The sequence below is a fragment of the Felis catus genome, chromosome B1 (genome assembly GCF_018350175.1).
Source record: "Felis catus isolate Fca126 chromosome B1, F.catus_Fca126_mat1.0, whole genome shotgun sequence".
Taxonomy (NCBI): Eukaryota; Metazoa; Chordata; class Mammalia; order Carnivora; family Felidae; genus Felis; species Felis catus.
The window spans coordinates 83,616,181-83,639,034 of NC_058371.1; the positions used below are offsets into that span (position 1 = coordinate 83,616,181).

General features: G+C 35.4%; 1 protein-coding gene and 1 non-coding gene across 7 annotated transcripts in view; both read left to right on the forward strand.

The window, feature by feature from the left end:
• INPP4B (inositol polyphosphate-4-phosphatase type II B) overlaps window positions 1-22,854 on the forward strand; it is a 764,537-nt gene that overhangs the window by 33,423 nt on the left and 708,260 nt on the right. The window lies entirely within an intron of this gene.
• LOC111560292 lies at window positions 13,443-13,548 on the forward strand. Its single transcript, XR_002742049.2, has one exon. It is a non-coding gene; the product is annotated as a U6 spliceosomal RNA (small nuclear RNA).

Consider the following 22,854-nt stretch of genomic DNA (forward strand, 5'->3'; position numbering starts at 1 on the left):
GGAGGAGGACCACAGAAGCACAATGCCATTTTCATCACCTTGTCTCAGGAATACGTACTATCCACACACCTTGACACTGTTAATCTTAGCCTTCATTACTTGGTCAGGAGGTGCTTTTATAATTTCACTACTCTAAGTTACTATCTCCTCCCAACCTCCATACCCCCACACCCCCCGCCTTTCTCTATTATATTCTTTGTGTAGCCCACACTTAAGGAGTTTTGAGGTGTGGGGTTATGTTCCATTTACTTGAATATAGAGTATCTACATACATTATTTGGAATTTCTGCATAGGAGAATTGTCTCTTCTCTCTATATTGGTTTATTCAGTCATTTATCTAGATTAGTGTAGACTCATGGATATTTATTTTATGCCTTGGATTACAAACCCAGACTACTTTATGAATTTTGTTCAAATTGTTCCAGCTTTGCCTATTGAGAACTCCTTCACAAGTTAGTTCTTGTATTCTATGTATAATTTTTAGGTCAGCCAAAATAAATTTTAATAGACCATGACCTCTCTTTCCCCCTTCATACAATCACTATATAAGATAATTTTGGAGAAGAGGGCATTATTTGGCCATGGTATTAGTAGGTAGTTTGGCCAGATAGTAACATCCATTTTCTACCTTTGTTTTCATTTCTATCTTTTGTTAATTTATATCTCAAGAAAAATAGACATGTTTCACAATTTAGGTTAATATAAGTTTGCCAATTATTTTATGCTCTAAGTAGATTTTTAAGCCTATTGGGTGTTGGGAAAAAAAAAGCTGGGGATGTGGAAGGTGAAGCAACCTCCTACAGCAGTTTTCTCATCTTTCACTGACATTTTGCTTTTGCTTGAAGATATTATACTTGAAATAGGATCTCTCCCCTAGAGAAAGAGCATGCTTGGTCCTCCTTTATCCCTTTCACCTGCTTTCTTACACTTTTGTCTCTGGCACAACAATGGGGAAACACCCTGCTAGGGCAAAGTTTATGTCCCAATCTCACACTCCTGTCCCTTTACAGCACCCCCTCAGCCAGCAGCTCAAACCGCGTTCCAGTCTAGCCACACCTGAGGAAAAAGGTCCAGACATTTTTGTTGTTGTTGTTACTTTTTCCTCCTCTCAGGGACAACACCCAATTGAAAACAGTCTGATAGTTTGGAGTAGAGTGTTTTTAGGGTTTGTAGAGAAATTGGTGTTATGATTTTTTAAAGTAGTTACCACTGTGTTATATTTGGCATTAGAATTTCAATTCAGAATATAAATACCACTCAAAGACACAAAATACAGCATAATAAAAGGAAATGAGAGGTAAGAGGTGGGGTTCTTCAGTTACTTTGTGGTTTTGTAGTATATAGGGCATGAATATATCATAAATCATTGATTTAGTATTCATTTATTTTGTTGTTGGCACTATGATCTTTTAAAATGAAATTTTTTATTAGCTTGGATCTATAATCTGTGTCACTAGAAAGCTTTGCCAACCTCTTTTATGTGTTGTTGTTTATTTCTTTATATTTTTATTGCCAGTGACAAGGCATAGAGCAAAGCTTAACTAAATAACACAAAACACCATTACATCGCTTAGTAACACGGAGGTGAAAGAAAGACATGAAGAAATTGATATTACAGAGACACTGTGTTATACTTACTGCATTAACCCAACTGACTTCTTCAAGTAAACCCTGGGCTCTGTTCATCCAGAGATTTTTAGCTCCATGTGATGATTTGTCTAGAGAGGTTTTTCACGAAAGATCTGTTGGCATTTCTTTATCTTTTATCAAATAGATGTTTAGAAAAACATGTTAATTTCCATTTTGAAGTGATATGCTTATGAAAGATTCATAAGGTTGCAAGGTAGTGTTATTTTTACTTATTATGGGTTTGAAATATGAATAGTACATGTGTAAGTCTCCTTTCCGGGTTTAGGAAGGGCTTATGTAGCACTGGAGTGAAGTGGAAGAAATTCCCTCTACAGTGAGGCTGTTTTAAATTTAACTTTCAACATTTTAGGAGTTAGATCACAAGCTGAGGCAGGGCATATGGCATTAAATACCTGGATGTGCCTTATGTTATGGATATGAATTTAGTGTTGATCAGAGTAAAGCCTTTTATTTTTTGGCATCTAAAGGATAAATGAAAACCCTCCATCTGTGACTGGTGCAGTGTTCCAGAAAGGTGTTCTAAAAATTATAAAGGATTATCATGCTTTTCATAAATACAACCTGTCAAATCCATATAGCTGAAGAAGTTGGGAATAGTCTATGAATTCTAGAAGTCCTTGTTCAAAAATGTTTCACTCAAGTCAGGTGTTCTATCCTTTCTACCTTGTTTTGTTATGAATGAATTTAAGGCATCAATGAGCTAATATAATTATTTCTATTTTTCCTCAGTGGTAGTCCAGTTATTGTTCAAACTCCTTAAGTATCCAGGTTGTATGCTTCCTAACGTGATGTACTCACATCCATTATTACATCTTAGGCAAGAAGACCAACGAGTTTGTAGGGATGGGGTTGAACAGTATTTAGTGGAATTAATAAATCATTTATATTTATTAGAAATGCACAATATAGTTTTCTAGCTTTAAAGGAGTAAAAACAAAGCAAAACCAAGAAATTTGGTGATGAAGCAGCTGTCATGGCCTATAGCCAGAAAGTGCAATATCTTCTGTACTCAACAACCACAGCTATTAGGGAAATACTACTTCTGGGGCAATGGAGGATAGACACAATCCTGAAATGCCAAGCCCTTTTCCACTGTGCAAGCTAAAGTACCTACCACAGGTGTGTGGCCTCATGCATTCCATTAAGTGCATCATTTCCTAGAGGCTGCTGTCCTTAGGATGCAAAGTACAGCCCAGAAGTGTGTACTAAATATATGGAATTTTAATTTTTATCAAGAAGCTCTGTTTCTCATTCAAGTTTATGTTGTTGAGAGGAGGACTGGGTAATGTTTGTCTTCATACCCTCCACAGTATTCCCATGGTGCCTTATACTTAGTATGTTCTCATAATCTTTTTTTGTGTGTGTGTGAAATTGAATTGTTAACTGGATATAGGGGGACTTGGGAAATTATATCTGCTGGTTGAATATATATTCAAATTTTTAGACATTAATTGGATAATATTTTGAGGCCAATTATGTGCCAGTACCATGTGTTTTTTTTTTTGTGGGGGGGTAAGCAAATGTAGATAGATATAGGCCCTCACTCTCACAGAGTGGGAGTGATGAGAGTAAAATTTTTTAAAAATTAAAGTATTATTAACCAGATGGTCATATAAATTAATATGGAAATCAATGCACAAGAAAATTTTTTTAGAATATTTTATTTTCCAACTTAACTGGCATGTATCAGAAGACAGCTTACCAAGTGTGATAAATTGTAATTTAAATTCATTTAAATTTATCAGATCATTTTGACAATTTGCAGGTCCTTGGTTGATTTTTAGATGAAGTCAAGGTGGTATTTTGTTGGAGAAGGTTGTCAGTAGTTATGATGCTCTTTCTCAATCAGGATGTTAATCACATCAGACTTTTCCAAAAACCACCCCCATCAATCTCCCTGGGTCAGCATTTCTATGCTGGAGGGCAGCTGACACCGTATCCTTGGGAGGGCTGAGTACATGCCTGGATGTCAGTGGTTCCCTTATTATGGCCTGGACCTAGGGAGATTCTGCTTAGCTCACTGTCAACAGCACCTCCACCAGTGCTTCCTGCCCTGCCATCTACATACTACATACCTGTCTGACCTGCATTGTGCTACCCTGAGGCAGTAATAGCCATTTCCCATGACTCTCCTGCCATGGTCACCTCTTGGTGCACTAGATGGATGTGCAGGTAGAGGTAGTGGATATCTATCCACCACCACAGCACCCTGCCCCATTCCCAGACTCTTGTCACTGCTCCATGGCAATATCCTTAGGTAGCATGTAATAAGGCATTAAGTGTTTAGATAAAAAGTAGGTTAATATTTTAATAACCAGTGCAGAGAAATATCAGCATTGTCTACTGGTATCTATATAATATCTTTGATTTTTAAATTGCTAGAAAAGAGCCCTCTTCTGATTGTACATGGATAATTAGTAAAATCAAGAAGAGATAATGTTAATAAATAATGTATATCTTTGTTGAATGAGAGTTTGTCTGCAAGGATTTTTGGGGGGGTCGTGAGAGGATTAGGGGTCATATATAACTCTATGATACGTATGATGACAACAAGATTGGGTCTTGGAAAATTTCCACACTGTCTTTGGGATCACAATGTAAGGTTAATAACAGTCTTACTTATAGTATGAGTGTAAAGCTTGTACGTTAGTCAACAATAAATTGAGGTGACAATAAAAGTGTCCGGGAGAGTCCTTTGTGCTCTAGAGTAATTCAGTAGATATTAGTTGACCTGATTTTATGAAGCCACTGGCACAGTACTAAAAATATGATTGTATATATTAGCTGTGGCCCCATAACTGAAATGTTAATCTCAGTAGATTACTGCTCATATTTATGGTAGTAAAATATTTATGTTCTGAATCAATGAATAAATAATGCTGATGGATCAAAATATGGTTCAGGGTTATAAGTAAAAGAAGCTAATACAATAGGAACAAAATTTATGTATGGATGCATAATGAACAGATATGAAATACTTTATAATTAAGTCATAAATGACAGCATTATTAATAACTACTTAATGATAAATACTTTTTTAAAATTTTTAGTAAAATATACATAACAAAACTTATTCTAAAAATTTTATCATTTTTTAAGTATACAGTTCTGTAGTATTAAGTACATTCACATTGTTGTGCAACTTGATGATAAATTCTTATTAAGAGCAAGGTCATGCTATATCCTGTAGGGTTTTTTAAAAAATGGTAAAAATCACATATTTTCAGAGTCATCAACTACAGTTCAATTGAGTCTTGATACAGGAATATAAGTTGTAAGGAGCATACAGAGGAGGAACACAGATAATTTGGTGCAAACTTCACCACTTTTAAATACATTTTAGTATATATTCTAGGATGTTGGTACACTTTTTTCTTCATATTTGAGCCAGTACTTTCTTCACATGATGACAGTATATTATTAATAGTTTATCGTGGAAATTCAGTGTATGAATCCATCCTTAGTAATTGACATTTACACCAAGTAGGTAGTTCCTGGTACCTATTACTGTAGAGATATATGGAAATGGGTAAGAAATATATTAAAAGATCAAACATTTGTCCTTCATATATTGAAGGTGTTACAGACTAATGGAGTTCTGGAGTGCTTAGAACAGCTGGATTTTTAGAAGATCTTTGTTTTTTTCAGAGAGTTAAATTAACATTAATTACTATGTATTAAGGCAATATGCAAAGTCATGGTTAAAATTTAGCATTGCTGTTTATTCCTATTAAACATCTAATGTGACATAAATGGAAATTAAATGTGAAAGAATATTATTATGTTTGAGAATCTTAAAAGTTTTACACTTTTTCCTTAAAATTAAAATATAGACCACTTTCCTATTTATGCTTTTTTAACTTTAAAATTCCTAGATCATGCACTAGATTCCAGAACACCTTTTACTGATAAAAATCCATTTACTGATAAGATTAAAATTTCCTTCTTTAGTAATAAGGTTTTAATCCAGGACAACTGGTGAAATCATTTCATATACAAATATTTTTGAAAGTAAAAAAAAAAAAACTAAACTAAAATTCCTTGTGTCCTCTTCACTAATCAATTTGAATATTTTATTTTTAATTTTTGAATACTCTTATAATATTAAGAAATCCACAAATATTTTGGATAACAATATTAGTACTGCTTAGGCATTGTAGTCTCCTATTAAAAGATATTGATGCTTTTCATTTTGAAGTTCTTTGCTTTTCAAAATCTTCACCATTTTAGTGAGTTATATAAATAAATATTTTGACAACATTAAAAAATCATTCTGAAAAAAATTCTTACATGGCAATTTCTGCTGGTGTTCTGTTTATGAATGAGTTGGATAAACATAGAGAATGATGAGGATTATGTTTGCATTGTCAAAGGCTATTTCCAAGTAAAAAAAATCTCTAACTTCTAGCTCCTGCAACATACAGTTGGGATTAGGCATTATTTCTAACTAAATGTTGCATATTGTGTTCCTCCTGCAAGTTTCTTTGGATCTTAAAACAGGTATTTGATAAATGCCCTGAGAGGCTTTCCTTATGTCATTTTCTTATTTATCTTCATCCAGCTTTCAATTTGAGAAGCCTTCTGAATTCTCTGCAGTTTTACTTTCCATTCAATTCACCTGGCTCCACATCTTCCAAGGATGCAGATCAAACTATGAGTTGTCCAGGTGTTTGATAATTAGGTCACTAGTCTCTCTCCTAAGATTCCTCCTCTCCATCTGAAAAAACACCGTTCTCATTTTAGCAACTCACTATTCTCCAGACACCCCTTCATGCTACTTTACATATTTATCAGTTTTCCCATGTAGTTCCTCCTGGAGCACTCTCCTTTTTACCAGATGAATATGGTCAGAGGCAGGCACAATTATGGAAAAATCCATTATTGGAAAGATGGCCATTGCTTCTGTTCAAGCTCTGGGAAGACTTCATGTTTTTTCTTCTCCAACTAGCTTTTCAACTTGTTTCTTAAGATTTTATGCCAACATGTGTTTTAGACACAGGTGTTTCTTTCTTTAAACATGTATTAAAAGTTTGACTAGTTGGGGCGCCTGGGTGGCGCAGTTGGTTAGGCGTCCGACTTCAGCCAGGTCACGATCTCGCGGTCCGTGAGTTCGAGCCCCGCGTCGGGCTCTGGGCTGATGGCTCAGAGCCTGGAGCCTGTTTCCGATTCTGTGTCTCCCTCTCTCTCTGCCCTTCCCCCGTTCATGCTCTGTCTCTCTCTGTCCCAAAAATAAATAAACGTTGAAAAAAAAATAAAAGTTTGACTAGTTAATACATATATAGTGTCAGAAGATTTAAAAAGATGTATTCTATTGAAAGTCTCTCTCTCAACCCTGTCTCACGTTTGCCCAGTTCCCAATTGGCCGTAATAGATAAAAACATCCAGAGATTTGTTATGTTTGTCTGAGCTAGTACACACTTATATTTACATGTTCTTTTTTTCCTCTCTATTTTAAGGCAGAGTGAGCCATACTTATTCATATTCTTCTGTGTCATCAGCCAGGCTAGATTACCATGTTGATTTTAAAATCTCCATGCCTTAAAACTGCATAGAATTATATCTCACTCACACTGCGTGTCTATTGTGAGTCACCTCTAGCCTTGGTTCAGGTCATTGCCTCTCAAGAATCCAGGCTGATTGAGCAACATCTAGTTGGAGCACTGCTAGACTAATGGCAGAGGGATAAAAAGGCATGGTAAACTACATGCTGGCTCTTAAATCTTCTGTCTGGAAGTAATACATGACATATATACCCACATTTCATTGGACAAATCAAGTCACATCTTTCCTCAGGTCCAAAAGGGTTGGGTATGTATAATTCTCCTGCAGGGAGAGGCAGCGGGAGTTAAGAATAACTGGTGAATAGTAACCCAGTCTGCCCCAATCAGTAATGAAGACCTCAGTATCATTTTACAGCTGTGCTGCCTTCCATTGAATGGATGTGCCATAATTTAATAGGTTTCTAATTAATAGATACTAGGTTTTTAATCTTATTACAAATGGTTCTGAAAGGCATTATTTCATATGAATGTGAGTACCCCTTTAGGGTAATTCTGAGGAGTGAAATTGCTGGATCAAAAGCATATGTATTTGTAATATTGATTGAGATCACTAAATTGCCTTCTAGTTTATACCAGCAGCCTGTGAGAGTGCATGTTTCTTTTATGCTCACCAATACAATGTTTCATTAGACCTTTTGGACTTTAACAGGTCTGCCAGGTATAAATGGTATCCCAGTACAGTTTAATCAATGTTTTTTAATAAATGACATTGAGTATTGTTTAATATATTGAAGGGTCATTTGCATTTCTTTCTTTGGAAACTGTTCATGTCCATTGGGTATTTTTCTGATGAGAGATTGATCTTTCTCTTGTTGACTTCTGAGAATTCTTAATCTGTTGAGGAGATTATCATTTAATAATTACTTAAAAAATCAACTGACTTTTGACTTTGCTTATGTATTCTTGTTTTTTAATTATGATATTTGTATATCTATCTCTTGCTTTGTTTGCTTTGTAATATTCAAGTCTTTTTATTTGTGTAGTAAAATTTATTTTTCCTATGTATTTCAAATGTTGAGCCACTGTATTAGTTTTCTATGTTGTGTAACTAATTACCACAAATTTAGCAGTGTCAAACAACATACATTTATTATCTTATAGCTTCTGTGGGTCAAAAGTCTGGGAACTACTCAGTGTGGGGGGTCCTCTGCTCAGGATCTCACACAAAGCTGCAATCAATGTATTGGCCGGACTATGCTCTTGTGTTCTTTTTTTTTTTTTTTTAAATTTTTTTTTCAACGTTTATTTATTTTGGGGACAGAGAGAGACAGAGCATGAACGGGGGAGGGGCAGAGAGAGAGGGAGACACAGAATCGGAAACAGGCTCCAGGCTCTGAGCCATCAGCCCAGAGCCCGACGTGGGGCTTGAACTCACAGACCGTGAGATCGTGACCTGGCTGAAGCCGGACGCCCAACCGACTGCGCCACCCAGGCGCCCCTGTTCTTGTGTTCTTATCTGGAGACTCAAGACCGGAAAAATTTACTTCCCAGCACCCTCTAGTTGCTGGCAGAATTAATTTCTTTTCCTCTGTAGGATTCTTGGGCTCTTGAAAAAGACAGGATGGGAAAGAGAGAGAGAGGGAAAGAGGGAGAGCGACTATCAAAATTGATGCTGCACTCTTATATAATCAGACTGAGACATAATTATATAAATCCCATGATATTTGCCATATTCTGTTGGTTAGAAGCAAGCCATTGGTCCATTCATACTGACCTAGAGGGGATTTTCACGAAGACATGAATACCAGGAGTCAGGGATGATTGTGATCACTTTAAGGTCTGTCCACCATAGTCATAATAAGAAAGGTATTACCATGAGGTTTTAAAGACATTTGCCATTCTTTAATATATCTATGGTTCATTTATTTACATTTAAACCTTTTGATCCATTTGGAGTTTATCTGGTTGTACTATGTGAAGCATGGATCTAATTTAATCTTTTCCCCCAAGGACTACCCAGCTGTTCCATGACCATCCATTAAAAAGTCCCACTTTCATATGTAAAGTCATTTAAATATCTAGAAGTATCTCTGGGTATTGTAGGCAGAGCAATGGTCTTCCAAAGATGTCTGCATCCTAACTCCTGAATCTATGAATATGTTATATTATATGGCAAAGTGGAATTCAAGTAGCAGATGTGATCTGGTTTACTAATCAGCTGACATTTGGATACAGAAATTATCGTGGATTATCTGGATGAACACAGCAGAGCCACAGGGTTCTTTTAAAAAAATTTTTTTAATGTTTATTCATTTTTGAGAGACAGAAAGAGAGCACGAGTGGGGTAGGGGCAGAGAGAGAGGGAGACAGAATCTGAAGCAGGCTCCAGGGTCCGAGCTTTCAGCACAGAGCCCGACATGGGGCTCAAACCCACAAACTGTGAGACCATGAACTTAGCCGAAGTCAGACACTTAATGGATTGAGCCACTCAAGCACCCCAGAGTCACGGGGTTCTTAAAAGTGAAAGCAGGAGGCAGAAGGAGAGTCAGAGTCAGTCAGAGTGATGTGATTGCAGAAAGACTTGACCAACCACCTACATTTTGAGCGTGGCAGGGGCCATAAGATGAGAAATTCAGGAAGCTTCTAAAAGCTGGAAAAGGCAAGAAAAAGGATCTTCCCTAGAGCCTTTAGAAAGAGTACAGCCCTGCTGATGCCTTGATATTAGCCCACTGAGACTAATTTTGGACTCAGCCTCCATCTTTATTGAGGTATAATTGACAAATGAAAATTGTATATATTTAAGGTGTACAACATGAGTTGATGACATAATACATTGTGAAATGACTACTACAATTAGGCTAATTTAGATATCCATCACCTCTTATGTGTGTGTGGTGTGAATACTTAAGGTGTATTCGCTTAGAAAATTTCAAGCATACAACACAGTATTATTACATATGGTCACCATGCGGTACATTAGATCCCCAGGACTTATTTATCTTATAGCTTGTACCCTTTGATCAACATCTCCCCATTCCTCCCACCCTGAGCTTTTGGCAACCATCATTCTACTTTGCTATGATTTCAACTTTTTTATATTTCCCATATAAATGAGATCATATAGTGTTTGCATTTCTGTGTCTGGCTTATTTCACTTCACATTTTATCCATGTTGTTGCAAGTGGCGGGATTTCCTTTTCTTTATGGCTGAATAATATTGCATTATATACAATATACATATAATATTCCATTATATATGTTATATATATTTATCAGTTAAAAGATATAGTGAAATAGAAAGTCAAAGCTGCAACAGCAAAAGGGGCACAGCATAATAGATTAAATACTTAGAAACAATTTTTCAAATAAATGTACAAAATTTATTCTGATACTCGCTAAAGCTCATGTTAATTTTGGTAGTTTTTCATTTGACTTTTTTCACACTAGTTGTATAATCCTCTTATCTACAAATAGTTCTATTTGTTCTGTCCATTCTTTATCTACAAATAACTTTTTTTCTATTTTTAACCAAATCAGCTTACACAGGCCCTAGAAGTTAAGTGGTTAGTGGTGATAGTGGGGTTCCTTGTACCTGATGGTAGTGGAATGCCTCCAGTATTTCCTCTGTTAACAATGTTTTTGAGGTAAATGATTTTAAGGACTTAGCCACTAATTTCTACTTAGTTGAGTGTGTACTTGTCAAATGACTTTGTAGTGGCTATGGAGAATACCGTGTGACTTTTCTTCAGATGTATTAAATAATCATTTGGTCATTTATTTTAAGAAAATCTGTTGAAAGCTAACTTATGTACCAGGTACTATTGTAGGCATATGGAATACAATGGTGAGGGAAAGCTTATAATAATGACAAAAAGCTTATAATAATGGCAGGAGAGAGATAGAGACAATAAATGAAAATGATGATATGTAAGTACATTGACTCAGTTCCAGAAGATGATACGGAAGTGCTATAGCAAGTGCTAGAGAAAAAAAAGGCACAGAGTAAGACAAGAAATCAGAAGTGCCATGGGTGAGAGTAGGAGAGTTGCAATTTTAAACAGAGTGGATAGCATAAGCTTTATTGTGTAGGCGACACTGAAGCAAGATATCTTAGGAGGTGAGGGACTTAACCTCGCAGATACTTGGTGGAAGCTTGTATTGGAAGCTTTGCAGACAAAGAGTATAACAGTGTGAAGATGTTAGGGCAGGAATGTTCCTGGAATGTTTGAGGAGCAGCAAAGTTCAGTGTGTCTGGAGCCATATGACTGAGGAGAGAAGTGACAGAGACAACAGTTGTCAGATTATATAGACTTTTTAGGTCAGTGTAAGAATTTTTGGCTCTTCCTCTGAGTGAAACAGGAAGTCTTCAGAGATTTTGGAACAGAGAAGTGACATGATCTGACTTATATGTTAAAGTGATACATTTATTTTCAATAGTATTAATGCCCCCAATGTTTGTAGCAGCACTATTGACAATAGCCGAAGTATGGAAAGAGTCCAAATGTCCATTGATGGATTAATGGATAAAGAAGATATGGTGTATACATATACAATGGAGTATTACTTGGCAATCAAAAAGGATGAAATCTTGCCATTTGTGACTACGTGGATGGAACTGGAGGGTATGATGCTAAGCGAGATTAGTCAGAGAAAGACAAATATCATATGACTTCACTCCTATGAGGACTTTAAGATACAAAACAGATGAACATAAGGGAAGGGAAAAATAATATAAAATAATATAAAAACAGGAGGAGGACAAAACATAAGAGACTCTTAAATATGGAGGACAGAGGATTACTGGAGGGGTTGTGGGAGGAGGGATAGGCTAAATGGGTAAAGGGCATTAAGGAATCTACTCCTGAAATCATTGTTGCACTATATGCTAACTAACTTGGATGTAAATTAAAAATAAAATAAAATAAAAACTAAAAAAAAATAGTATTAATGCATTTTCTCATATCAAATGATCTTCAAAGCCATATTTGTTCCTGATACACTATTCTGCTTTTCAAAGTATCAATGGATTCTGTTTGCTAATATTATCTTTAGTATTTTTACATTGATAGTCAAAAGTGAAATTGGTCTGAAGTTTGTGTTTGTGTGTATGTGTGTGTGTGTTGAGTAGTATACATATCCTCAAGATTAATATTAGTGTTTTGCTCACTTCATAAAAAAATTTGAGAGGCTTCCTTCATTTTTCTATGTTTTTCAATGCTTAAAGAAAATTGGTATTATCCTTTTTAAAAAAGGTTTGCTGGAATTCATTCCCCTGGGAAAGCAGAGACATATTTCTAATCTCTATTCCTGCATTAGACCACAGAAGAGAAGTCACTTTGTAGGGTTCTGTGTAGAAAAAAAAAGTAAAGTGGTAGAGATATTTGGGCTTTTAAGAAATTTCTTTTATGAAATAATGCAAGGAAAAGCCTTTGTGAGTTTTTCTTATATGAGGAAACAGAATTTGATTTTGCTCTCGATGTTCGATGTGATTCTCACATCAAATTAAATCAAAAGTATTTATTGAACATCTAATATATGATTATTAAATGAATGTATACTTGAAATTATATTGTGTCTTAAGTAATGACTGTTGTAAAAACCCATTTAAAGTTTTGATATTGCATAAAATGTTTACATTTGAGAGAGGGGGAGGGGAGGAGAGGCGGTATGCAAGCAGGGGAGGGGCAGAGAGAGACAGAGACAGAGACAGAATATGAAGCAGGCTCCAGGCTCTGAGCTGTCAGCACAGAGCCTGACATGGGTTTGAACTCATGAACCGTGAGTTGAAGTTGGACACTCAACCAACCGAGCCACCTAGGTGCCCCGATATTGTATAAAATGTTTTAAACTACTAGCTCTTGATGTTTTCTATCTTATATCCTACTAATTACTCTATTCAATTTTATCATTTTTGCACACAGAGGGTGGCCCATGCTATCTTTTAAATCATCACTGTTTTCTAAGTAGAAACTGAAAGAAGAGCTAAGAGCTAAGAACTAAGAACTAAGAGCAGACTAAAAGCTAGAGGCTCTCAGCTTTAATAGGAAGAGCAAGTTGTTATCTTAGCCTGCACTTTCAAGATACCTTCCATAAAATGAAATAATTAGCTCAAAGAAATATTTGCATCCTCATGTTCAATGCAGCATTATATGCAATAGCCAGAGCATGGAATCAACTAAGTATCAGTGTGGTATGTGTATATGTGTGTCTGTGTGTATTGTGTGCATCTATATCTATATCATCTATATAAATCTGTATCTATATTCCATTGTATGTGTATATAAAAAGAAGTGCTCATTTCAACAGCATGTATACTAAAATTGGAATGATACAGAGAAGATTAGCATGGCCTCTGTGCAAGGATGACATAAAAAGAAGGAAATCTTGCATTTTGTGACAACATGGATGAACCCGGAGGACATGATGCTAATGAAATAAGCCAGACTCAGAAAGGCAAATACTGTATCATCTCACATGTGGAATCTAAAAAAGCCAAACTCAAAAACAGTAGAATGATGTTTGCCAGGGCCTGAGAGTGTGGGAAATGGAGCGATGGTAGTCAAAGGGTACACACTTTCCATTATAAGATGAATAAGTTCTGGGAATCTAATGTAGAACATGGTTTTATGCATACATAAAAATTGCTAATAGAGTAGATCTTAAATGTTATCACCAAAAAAATGTAAGTATATGAGATGATGGAGGTGTTAACTAACCTGATTGTGGTCCCCGTTTTACAGTAGATACATGTATCAAATCATCATGTTGTACAACTTAATTTATTAAAGTGGAATGAACAATGCGGGATGATTTCTCTCTCGAGACAAGTGAAGTGGTAAAGTGATTCCAGGATTGCTTTAGGAACTGTAGTTTCAGACCTCTGGGGAGTCTTTTCTTTGATTTTGTTGACCTTCCCTCATTCTCACAATGTGGCTGCCACTATACCGAATATGACATTTTTTCAGCAGGCCTCAAATTAAAGAAAAAAGAGGTAAATGTCTTTGTATATGTTTTTTTCTCTTTTTATCAGTAAATTTTTTTTCAGATATATTGCCACCGGAAATGAATAGGTCAAATGTCTACTAAATATTCTCTGGCAAAGGGAAGGTAGATTGCAATGATTTCCATGAACCAATCATGATTTATTTCCTAGGGTTTGGCCCATTACTGCTTGAAACCTGAATCAAAATAGGGTCCTGTTCAAAAAAGGGTAATGTGTGCTGGGTAGACATTCAAGTGTTGGCCTCAAGCGCTAAGAGGCAACACTTAATGACCTTTGCTGGGGGGGGGATAGAACCATCTGTGAATATATACTGTTTCATTTCTATATTCTCATATCTGAGAGTCACCAGCTTGAAGCAATGGTTCTCTTGTCTCCAACAGGTCTTCATTCATCTGTATGTTGATGAGTCTCACCCCATTTCTCCAGCCAAACTTCCTGATTTCCAGATCCATAAATATCTAATTGTCTAATCCATAATTATATTTTCACTTGGATGTCTCATAATTATGAAGAATTCAACAGATCCATAGCTCAACTTGTGACCTTGTATATCAGCATTGAGGCCTCTCTCCTTGGCTTGCAGACTGCCACCTTCTTGCTGTGTCCTCCTATGGTGGACATCTGTATGCACACATCCTTGATGTCTCTCTGTGTGTCTGTATTTCTCTTGTAAGAACACCAGATTAAATTAGGACCTACACTAACAGCCTCATTTTAATGTAATCACCCCTTTGTAAGGCCCTATGTCCAAATGTAGTCAGATACTGAGGTAATGGGGGTTAAAGTTTCAACAGAGTTAAAGAGAACACAGTTTAGCCCATAACACCATGCAGCTTCTAGTTTCTTAATTTTGGCTATTATCATCTCTTGCCTAGATTACTGCAACAACCTCTTTTCTTTGTCAGTTCTTTTCCTTGTTCTCCAGGTAGAGTGTTCTTTATCATGACATCTCATGTTTATTTTTTTTAATTTTTTTAACGTTTATTTATTATTGAGAGACAGAGAGAGACAGAGCATGAGCAGGGGAGGGGCAGAGAGAGGAGGAGACACAGAATCCGAAACAGGTTCCAGGCTCTGAGTTGTTAGCACAGAGCCTGACGTGGGGCTCGAACCCACAAACCACGAGATCATGACCTGAGCCCAGTCGGATGCTTAACCAACTGAGCCACCCAGGCGCCCCTGACATCTCATGTTTAAATACCCTCAATATTTTGCTACTTTAACCTGGTGTACAAGGCCCTTTGTTATCTGTCTCTGGTCAACCTTTCCATCTTTATTTCTGTACAATTTTTCCTCCACCACGTTCTTCATTAAATTTATTTTCTGGCTATATGGATCGTTCAGATTCTCAAAGTGACTTGCTCGACAGACTCTGGGCCCTCAGATACTCACTTTGTAACTTATTTCCAGTGTGGAATAATTTGCTGTCTTTTACTTTCTCCATTACCTTGTGTCATCACAACTATGCAAACACCTTTAATCACTAATGGGCATTTAAGAAATCTCATGCATAGTACCAAGGAGGAAATACTAAGAGAGACTCTCAACATTAAAAAAAAATTATTTGGGGCACCTGGGTGGCTCAGTCGGTAAGCGTCTGACTTCAGTTCAGGTCATGATCTCACGGTCTGTGAGTTCCAAGCCCTGCATCGGGCTCTGTGCTGACAGCTCAGAGCCTGGAGCCTGCTTCGGATTCTGTGTCTCCCTCTCTCTCTGCTCCTCCCCCACTCACACTCTGTCTCTCTCTCAAAAATAAATAAACATTAAAACAATTTTTTTTAATCTTAAAAAAATTATTTGTTTTTTTCAATTTCAGTATAATTAACATATAGTGGTATATTAGTTTCAGGTGTACAATATAGTGATTCAACAATTCTGTACATCATTCAGTGCTCAACACAATAAGTGTATTCTTAATCCCTTTCACCTATTTCACCCTTTCCCCCACCCACCACCCCTCTGGTAACCACTAGTTTGCTTTCTATATTTAAGGGTCTGTTTTTTTGTTTGTCTCTTTTTTTGTTTGTTTGTTTTGTTTCTTAAATTACACATATGAGTGAAATCATGTGCTAATTGTATTTCTCTGACTGACTTACTTCACTTAGTATTATATTCTCTAGATCTGTCCATGTGGCAAATGACAATATTTTATTCTTTTTTTATGGCTAATATTTTGTTGTATATAGGTACTTCATATTCTTTATCCATTCATCTATTGATGGAGTTGGGTCGCTTTCATATCTTGCTATTGTAAATATTGCTGAAATAAATACAGGGGTGCATATGTCTTTTCAGATTAGTGTTTTTATATTCTTTGGGTAAATACCCAGTAGTGGAAGTACTGACAAATATGTACTTAATGTACATAATGTATTTAATTTTTTGAGGAAGCTTCATACTGTTTTCCATAGTAGTCCCACCATTTTGCATTCCCACCAACAGCACATGAGGGTTCCTTTTTCTCCACATCCTTTGCTGTTTCTTATGTTTTTGGTTTTAGCCCTTCTGACAGGTAAGAGGTGATATCTCTTTGTGGTTTTCATTTGCATTCAGAGACTCCCAGAATTTAACATCTAGGTAATTAATACTAGTTCCTACAAATATAAATATCATATTACTAACATCCGATGGTATTTTCAGGGTCATATGCCAGCTAATGTGACAAAAGTAATTAATGTTTTGCCTTTAGAAATTAAAACACTAAGAGATCTATGGAAGTCAGTGGATCTCTTCCTTTCCCTTTAGAGATCTGCATATAAATGTCAGTCATATCTTGAAAATATGATACTGCAATTTCTAGTGATCCAATTGTCATTATATCACCATTCTCTTAAGTTGATGTCATTAGGATCAGAGAGGAAGCATGATTTGTTAAAGCAACTCTTTTATCAGCCTTGTAAATAAGCACTGGAACTTTATAGTTGACTGAGAATCTTTACCTGCTCTACTGCCTTCCATGGAGATACATTGGCCATAAAAGGAACGAAACCAGTAGTTGTTTGTTTGCCTGGTATAAATTATTACTCACTTTGGGAGAAAGCAGATAGCTGTTTCTAAGGTTTCTGTGTGTACATTCAACCTAAAAGGCATCACATTTTCTTACTGATTTTTAAGGGCATGTGAAAAGAATGCACCCTACTCTTTTTTGATTTTTAATTATGCAGCAACATCTTACATAAGTCAAAGAATCACTTCACTTTCATCTAAATTACATGCTTTTTCAATTGTACTCAGAATGATCTTTATACAGTCTAAATTTATTGTACTCCTCTTAGAGATGGTATATGTACTTCTAGGGATTTAAATGATGAAAATAATCCAAAAGAGGAAAAGATTTTATGCACAAATGGGTTCATTGAATCATTATTTCCAATTTGAATGATTGACAAATTAGAAGAACAAGAATATTTAATAGTAGGATAAAAATTTAATACTATTTAATAATGGGACAAGAATTAATTACACTTCGATAATAAAATGCAAAAATATTTATGAAGAAGTTGGTGTACAAAGGGAATAGTCTTTGTTATCATGAAAAAAGCAGAAGGGCACCTGGATGGCTCAGTGAGTTAAGCATCTGACTCTTGTTTTTGGTTTAGGTCATAATCTCAGGGTTCCTGAGATGAAGCCCCATGTGGTGCGGAGCGAGCTTGGGATTCTCTCTCTCCCTCTTTCTTTGCCCCTCCCCTACTCACTTTCTCTCTCAAAATGAACAAACAAAAAGCAGGAAATAAACTTCCACTTACAATAGATTATATTAATTGTTAAAACACACCCTGTATATACTGAGCAAAGGTGGGAGGAGTTAAAACTGAGTATCTCTAGACTATAGAATTATAAAGGATCATTATTTTTTGTGTTTTTCTCTATTTTCTAACTTCTGTATATTTGTTATATACTTTTTTTTTAATTTTAAGAGAGAGAGCGAGCATGAGTAGGGGAGGGGAGCAGAGGGATAAGGAGAGAATTCTAGGCAAGCTTCATGCTCAGCACAGAGCCCCACTTGTGGCTCAATCCCACAATGCTGGGATCATAACCTGAACTGGAATCAAGAGTTGGAGCCTCAACTGAGTAACGCAGGTGCCCCTGTTATGTACTATTTTTATAATCCATCAACATTTATTTTAAAAATTACATTTGAATAATAATAGCATGGAAAATTTTATATATTAATTTTTGTAAGTAGAATGCAAAGCATTAATTGTATTATGATTTCAGTTATGTTTAACAGTGAAGGTAATTGAAGATAAGTATCAAAAGTAACTGCTTCCTTTTTTTTTCTATTTAAACAAGTTTTTTTTTTAAGTGTTTAAATTCCAGTTAGTTAATATACAGTGTAATAATAGTTTCGGGTGTACAATTTAGTTTCTGAAAAGTAGATTATGATTGTTTGATCTATATATTTTTTAGAATTGCCCATTTTTTCCATGATGCACATACTTTTTTATATATATGTTTAAAATCAGCAAAAAATGCAAATAATTATTTAAAATATATTGGGACTAATGAGTTTCAGATACAAATGGGTAGAAAGTGATCCTGAAATATACATGGGGAAAAGAGAATCAAGAGATTTTATAAGTAACATCTATAAGCAATATTGGTTGTAAAGCATTTAATAGAGGTTGAATCTGAAAATTTCTTTATGTTATAGGATGATATTTCAATGGGCATTGATCCTAGTCTTAGGATCTATTGTGGGTTTTTTTTTAATTTTTTTAATGTTTATTTATTTCTGAGAGAGAGAGACAGTATGAGTGGGGGAGGGGCAGACGGAGAGGGAGACACAGAATCTGAAGCAGGCTCCAGGCTCTGAGCTGTCAGCACAGAGCCAGGCACGGGTCTTGAACCCACAGACAGTGAGATCATGACCTGAGCCAAAGTCGGACACTCAGCCGACTGAGCCACCCAGGCGCCCTGGTTTTGTTTTTTTTTTAATTACTCATTTTTTTTTATTTTAAATTACCAGTGTGTTATGTGCACGTGGGTAAAGTCTAGTAAGTACCAACAGATTCATCAAGAAAAGCACCGCCCGGTCTCTCACAGTCCCCAACCCCCTGCTCAGATACACTTTAACCATTTAAACCATTTTTGATTTTGGCTCTTCTATTAGTTAATGCTATAATTTTAAACAAATATTTAAACACTAATTGGTTAGTCAATGTTAGATGTTATTTCTACTTCTCACTGTAAAATATGGCAGATTATCTCATTTATATAAATAATGTCCTCCTCACAATTCCCTCCTTCTTTTCAATTTTGAATAGTTATCTAATTTAGAAAAGTTCTTCAATTATGCATGTGTATAACTTCTGATAATGCACTTTAATCTCTACTCCTGTGTCCTAGTCTTTAGATGGGGTCTCCTTATTCCTCACTGTGCACTGGGAGGATATTAGACCTCTCTTCCTCTCCACACTTTTTCTGTCTTCCAACTTCTGTTAGCTCTATCTGCTAGATAGCATTTATGTTCCATTCTGAAACCATAATCAATTCTTTCAAACGTTAGCTCTATGTCTGTTCTAAAGATGATGAGTAAGATTACTTTTCCTTCCTCATGGCCCGGCTACCCACCTGTTACATTACTTGAATCAATCTAGCATCAAGGTCAAATGAGTAGTACTGTTACATTATGTTCCACTAACCGCTCAAAATCATGCCACATTTTGGTTTGCCTTATATATGTAACAAATAGCTTTCTTGTAGATTTTTTTTTCTGTTTTTCCTAATGTCTGTGTTCCTCCTTCTCCTTTTTACCTCCCTTTGGTAATATTGAAGAACTTTTTTTTTTTTTTTTGTAAGTCACAGTGTTGGTCTCTTTTGACTTATTTTTTTTTATATTGATTGAAATCTATTCCATCTTCTGTGAGATTTTTTTTACTGGTGGTTCAGGTCTTACTCTTCCAATTAAAACCAATTGCCTTCTAGGCTTGCTACATCACTGTTATCTTAAGATTTTCTTTCACTGTGCTTCTGGTTTATTTCTGCTGTTATAGTTGTTATTGCTTATATCTTTCTCTTTCTTGATTGCCATTCTTGTTTTGATGAAGCTATCCTCAAGCAATTTCTTCTGAAAGGTGGATGTGATAAAAAATAACTGAGCTTATGAGTATATGAAAATATATTTGTTTTACCCCACATTTGACAATATATAATCTAGGTTCAATTTTTTTCTCCTTAAACTTTGAAGGCATTGTTCTAAATTTATTTTCTAGCATTTAATTAGGACAATGACATATTGTCATTTATTTTTCATGAATTTTGTTTTCATTTTTGTCACTTTGAAAGCATATTTTAAGATACTTTCTCTATGCTGGGGGTATAAAATGGCATGAAAGTATATTTAGATTTTTTTCTTTTATTATTATTTGGGCTGGGATTTTTGATGATTTCTTCTCATGTGAAAACACATCTTTTTTTGTTTTCACTTTCTAGAACTTTAGGCACTTAAATGTAGCTCCACCCCCTCCCCCACTCTTTTCATAGGTCTTTTGTTTTCTTACTGTCTCTTTGCTCTGGAAAAGTTTCTTGACTTTACCTAACAGTTTTCTTTTTGGTAAGCCTGATTAACATTTGTAGAAACTTTTTTGGTGCTTTGGTTATTACAACAGACTCTTGTTTTATAGGTGCTATGTTTCCAAAGGCATTATAGTATAAAGCTAAGAGTATAAGTTTTGGAGAGGGAGGGCCTAGGTACACATTTTGGATTGGCCACTTATCGTGTACATTAGAAATGTTTAATTATTTTAATTTAGGGTTTTACATCTAAGGGAAGGAAAAAATCTTTACTCTTTTATAAGAATATTAGGAGGATTAAATTGGTTTAAGCATCTAAAGCTCTCAGAGCAGAATTTGGCATGTGGTAATCCTTAAATAAATACTAGCTTTTTGTATTCTTGAACATCATTGATGAAAATAATCTCAATTCCTATTTATTTTTCTCTGAAGTTAGTCTAAAAGTTTTTTGTTGTTGTTGTTGTCATTCTTTTATGTTGCTGCTGTTTTTCCACACATGTCTTTTTATTTCCAATTGTTATTCATATTTAATAGTACAGGTCATCTATATTTAAATTTACCTTAAAATTTTATAATTTAGTCTTTTATATTTAGCTCTTTAATACATATATAATTTTTTATGGTATCAGCAAGGATCTAATATTATTTTTCCCCATTTTGTCTCAGCCATATATATCTGTTTTTTTCACACAGGTTTCTCCTGAGTAAAGAGACTTATTAGAAACTCTCTGTACATGGATAGGTCTTAAAAACTGATAGTCTGTATTCTAGGGTAAATGAGCAGAAAGCTCCCTCTTAGTTCAATAACTCATAAATGCCAGAATAGATAAGTGCCTACTTCAACAGCAATAATCTAGCTTCTGTAGCAATTATTCAAATTTTCAGAAAGAGGTGCATTCTCTCTCTCTCTCTCTCTCTCTCTCTCTCTCTCTCTCTATATATATATATATATATATATATATATATATAATGTATATATTTTTATTTTATTTTATTTCACTTTATTTTATTTTATTTTATTTTTTTTGGCCTTGTTATAAATGTTAAGCTGCTGGTGGCTCTGCCCTCTGTACCTTGACCAGGGAGTGGGCGTTTCTTTAGCCTTGCTATGGCAGTCTTTTACTTACCCTTTGTGTTTAGCATCCTTTTTCCACTATTCATGTCCTGCTGACTTCTAGCGCAAGAGCAGGTTCAGTTCTTTCATTGTGTTTTATTTCTTTATATATTTCTCAGCTACTTTCCACCTCAGGATTTATTATTATTATTATTATTATTATTATTATTATTATTATTATCATTATTATTATTTGAGAAAGAGAGAGTGCAAGTGGCGTCAAGGGGCATAGGGAGAGAGATGCAGAGGGTGAGAGAGAAAATCTTAAGTGTGTAACACACTCAGCACAGAGCCCGATGTGGAGCTCAGACTCACCAACCATGAGATCATGACCTGAGCTGAAATCAAGAGTCAGAGGCTCAACTGACTGAGCCACCCAGGTTCCCCACCTTTCAAGATTTTTATGAAATATTTTGGCTACTGAACCCCTATTCCTTTTATAGACTTATGCCTTTTGTGTTTATTTTTTCAATTTAATAACACTATTTTCTTAGAACAAATGAGAAGCAAAACATAACTGCCTTGTCCTTTAACTTAAACAAGAATCTTCCATGTTTGTGTAATCCTTCGTTTATTCATTTTACTATTCATTATTCCTTCTCCAAACATCTTTTGAGCAGATACACATGTGCTCATCATGTGGAGCAAGATGTTGGGGATAGAGAGAGCAATGAGATGTGACACTCTCCACAAGATGCTAACATTCATTGTATGTGAATATTGAAACCAAATTCAAAGATGAGGGGCCTTCCTTTGGGAGGAATGGATATAAAAATAGAATGTGGAAGCATTGCAATATTCTTAAATTGAAAATAATGATCTAAGTGAAGTGAAAGCCTATAAGAGGCATACTGAATGGAGGCAGGAACTATGGAAGTTTTAAAAACATTTGTAGTAAGAGCAGGATATATATGATTAAAAAGATAGTTGAGTAAAGGCATAATTCATCAATTTAATTTGTTTTTGTTGGTTGGGGAAAGCATTAAAGCATTGGGTAAGGAAAGAAGCCATAGACTGTTTTGGCCACATTGGTGGTTGCATTGATAATAACATATATGATAGTGTTGAT